This window comes from Aedes aegypti, chromosome 2 (genome assembly GCF_002204515.2).
Source record: "Aedes aegypti strain LVP_AGWG chromosome 2, AaegL5.0 Primary Assembly, whole genome shotgun sequence".
In the NCBI taxonomy this organism is placed as follows: domain Eukaryota; kingdom Metazoa; phylum Arthropoda; class Insecta; order Diptera; family Culicidae; genus Aedes; species Aedes aegypti.
The window spans coordinates 91,887,757-91,891,968 of record NC_035108.1 but is presented as its reverse complement, the minus strand read 5'-3'; the positions used below and the strand labels follow the sequence as shown (position 1 = coordinate 91,891,968).

General features: G+C 36.3%; 1 protein-coding gene across 1 annotated transcript in view; it reads right to left on the bottom strand.

Annotated features, from left to right (window-relative positions):
• Positions 1-3,960, bottom strand: part of LOC5578974 (protein GDAP2 homolog) — a gene marked incomplete in the record, with an annotated part of 352,509 nt that extends 348,549 nt beyond the window's left edge. Inside the window, 1 exon segment of the mRNA XM_021841532.1 lies at positions 3,866-3,960.
• Between the last annotated feature and the right edge of the window lie 252 nt (positions 3,961-4,212).

Below are 4,212 nucleotides of genomic sequence, written 5' to 3'. Positions count from 1 at the left end.
CATTGAACTCCTCGTATGCAGCGTCGATCGTTTTCAGGTGCGTTCGAAGCAGAAATTCGTCGGGAGCAACTTGTTCCTGCACGACTCGCTGTAGGGCGTTCCTGATTCGCGTGAGCTTGCCTTTTACAGCTCCTCGCTGATAAATGACAGCTTGAACCTCCTCCGCCATTTTCTTCAAGCGCTGCTTTTCCGCATGCGAACGCTTCTGATTTCCAATCGGAGTGCTAAAAACGTCTTTTGTGAAATCCGACTCATTCGTGGGCGTAGAAGTCATGTACGTAAAAATCCGTCCGCGAAACTTGCAAAATCGACCGAAACTTTTACGAAAATCCGGCGCTGTAGGACCAAAATGTCGGGACTAATAGTAAAACGCGTGTGGACTGTACATACTTTCACTTTTTTCTCTTTTGCTTGTGTATTTGTAGGAACTTGAATCAAAAAACAAAAATAAAAGAACAAAATTCAACCATAGCGTTTTTCATCTCGTGTGTCACAGTCTGCTGCGACGTGTTGCCAGCTCGACGGAACAACTGGTATTTTGTGAACTTATTTTTGGATTTCGGCTTACAGTCACAACCAAAAGCGTTGATAGTTTTAATTCATCGCCGACGTTTCGATCCTATGGTTTGGATCTTCTTCAGGGCTCGAAGTTAACCAACAAAGCCCTGAAGAAGATCCAAACTATAGGATCGAAACGTCGGCGATGAATTAAAACTATCAACGCTTTTGATTGTGACTGCAAGCCGAAATCCAAAAATAAGAAACGTATTTAATTACACAAAAGTGAAAAGCTGTAGCATACCTGCTGCATATCTTCAAACATTCTGTGAATGACTTCCCAAATCTCCGCAAATTACCAGAAATTTGCACTAGCAAAAACCATATGCAAACTACTCGCTCTTCTTTCCACTCCTCGGTTCCGCTTCTTTTGCAACTGATTTTGGTGCCATGCCGGTTCCTTTCATTCATCCAAGCACATTATGACTAGCATATGCACTATACCAGGTTCTAGCATATACCCACAGATCCACCTTAAGCCGGGACTTAGTGGAAAAAGAAGGCAGAAAAAAAATGTCCGGAAAATATTCCGCATAATAAAGCACTGCTTGACACTAAGCGGCTCTAATACGCGCGCGGGACTGACATTATCGTACATTGGTTGGTTGGGCGCTTTTCTTGCACACATTTTGATTCTTTTTTCTAGCTTTTTGTTCGGAAGCGACGGCGGAGGATTCGAGTGCATATGGGTGCCTATTTAGCTTGCACCCACCATTGGTGCAAGGGGTGCGGTTGGAGGAGTGAAAGAAGGTACAAATGACATGTCATAATGTACCCAACCACGACAATGATGTCGACGAGAATATACATAATGATGATTGTGCTATTATTTGTTTTGTGTTTTGTGTACTTTGGAGGAATCAGTAGTTAATTATGATTTAGTTGCATTGATTACCAAAGAAGGGAGTTGAAGAAAAAGTTTCAATTTGTATGATAAATTCAACGGAGATTAGCTGAAACTGAAAACTAGAATGAGTGTTCAAAGATCAGTTAAAATAAATGGAAACAGCAAATTGATGATCTCATTTTATTGTATTATTTAATTGATAAATGAGAAAATTAACATTTAGATAATATGTACGCAGAAATAAGTTCGAGTTATGGAACATCATTAATGGTAATAAAGAATTTTAATTATGTTTGAAAAGCCTCAACTCGGTTCTATTTAATGCTTGAGATTTTTAGGTTTTAATGTACTCCAATGATATGTTTATTTGTATTGCGAAATAATTTGGCTACCAAACTCGGACTATGATCCAAGATCAAATCAAATTTGGAATCAATTTATGTTTTTTTTTTGAGCGTCTCTTAAAAAGTTAAGGAGCAAACCCACTCAAAACTTAAGGTTTTTTTGAATTTGCAATTTTTTTAAATTGTCTTCTAACAACTTATTAGCAAAGTATTAACTTTATGGTTTAATCTTCATTTTCGGCAACGCTGTCTTTATTATAATAAAACGAGATGCTCAATTTCCCGACGTTTCGACACGGGTTTTTCGACCCCCTGAGGAAGACACAATACCCGTGACGAATGCACGGCAAATACGCACCTCGTTTTATCTTAATAAGGACTGCGTTGCCGGAAAAGGAAAATTTAATTCTTCAGTCAACGATTAGCTAATTTTCCATACGGCTTAAAAAATGCAATTTTTGCAATTGTTGTGAAAAGTATCTTTCAAAAACAAATATTGACACAAAATTTTTTGAAGATTCCATATAAAATGTGTGAGGGAAAATTGTTGAAAATCTTGAAATCTTGCGTAGTGCAATCAATGGGCTTTCTCTTATTTGCTTCAAATGTTAGAGACGCATGCAATAGAAGGCTTAAACCAATGTTGTGGGACTCTATGACACTACCCCACACTCCACTACCCTGAATGCCGTTACCCGGAAGCAATATCTTTGGGATGGATAACACAGCGGAACACGTTTTTGTCTCAACCACCAAAATACCGCTTTTACTAAACTTAGGGTTGCTGAGTCTATTGTCGTTTTCAGAAATATCATGGAACGTCTAGTTTTCGAGATATTGACTGCTGAAAATGCAAAATTTGACTGTCTCATACAACTTGCAAGCAAGTTTGTCAGCTTGTACGGCTATTTATTTGCTTAATTTGTCGCAGAACTCAAATTTTATGCATAAAACAATAGTTATCAACAAAGTTCATAACATTTTCGATGGTAAAATGTTACCTTTGGTGGTTCAGAGAAGTATTGTGTTTTGCCATATTAGAGAAACGAAGGATTTTATGAAGACTCCAAGCATGTTTAAAAAAAAGATATTTAAACTAAATTATTTCGTGAAAGTTCAACTAAATTGTATCTAAATTGAAAGTTCAAATCCTGTTTAGTATGTTTGGTAGATTATATCACAAAAATGTTTGATAAATCATACTTTAAATTTCATGTAAACATCAATGAAACCAGTGTTTTATACAACTTTGGCGACCTGCAGCTACAAATTGTGACGTGCTGGAACATTTCTGAGAACGGCATCAGATGCAGTGATCTAAAATGTAATAGAGACACATAATTTGACCCTTGAGACACGCAAAAATGTCATTTTTGGTATGCTGTGTAATTGTAGAGTATTTCCCAATAACAATGAAGACTGAACAGCAAGAGTATATGCAGAACATGAACTGATTTATGGTGTATGTAGCTGAACATGGTGATAGCTGAACACAAATATGAATAAAAGCTTATTCAGCCCACGCGTTCAGCAATACAATCAATGCTGAATATTAAGCTGAATAAAAGATTGTCCATCAATGATATTCACTTTTTGTCAGCTATTTTGAGAAGTATTGATTGAAAGTTCTTTGAAATCGTATTCAACCATTATACAAACACTGTACAGCCATGCCATATGGAATACTTTCTAATAAGCATGACCTGCACTCCAAATTAAGGACTATTTCGTCCCCTTGATGCTACAACTAGATAACTCGAAAATTGAAATTTTTGACTTCAATATGTCAAAACATTTTTCTCAATTAGATCTGGAAAATATCCACAGCTCATAAGCGTGTGATTCAAAATACATAAGTTGAAGTTTTTTTTCCAATCATATTCTCTGCGATTAACCATCACCTTGTAAAATGGTCATATTTTCAAAGTTGCGCATCTAAACATTTTGATTTTTGAGTTATCTAGTTGTAGCATTAAGGGGACGATTTATACTGTACGTTCTTTATTTTTTCATTTATTATTCTTCCACAACATCACAAGGCCAATGCAACTTCTAATATTCGTTGTTAATATATATAATTGAATATACCACAATAAAATTATATATTTGTACTAACCTGCTTCAATTGCACACGAGTCCATAAATTAATGATATGCTCACTTTGATGATACATACGAATCACTTCTGTGCGATCAGAACTAACTTCCCGTTATATCAGTGGCACAAAAGGTTGAATTTGATGTTATTTTACAGTATTTTTGTACGCAAATAAAATGCGACGGCAACTCAATGAATTGAAATGGTAGGTGTTCACTCGGCAATAAAACACAACAATTATTCACAACAAATTTTTGACAGCTATCCTAAGAGTTTTCGCGTAGTGCTGGTATCACTTCTTCAGCCTCAATGCAGCCTTTAAGGTGAAGCGGCGTGTAACTCAAAGAATCATTTGAATCATCATTG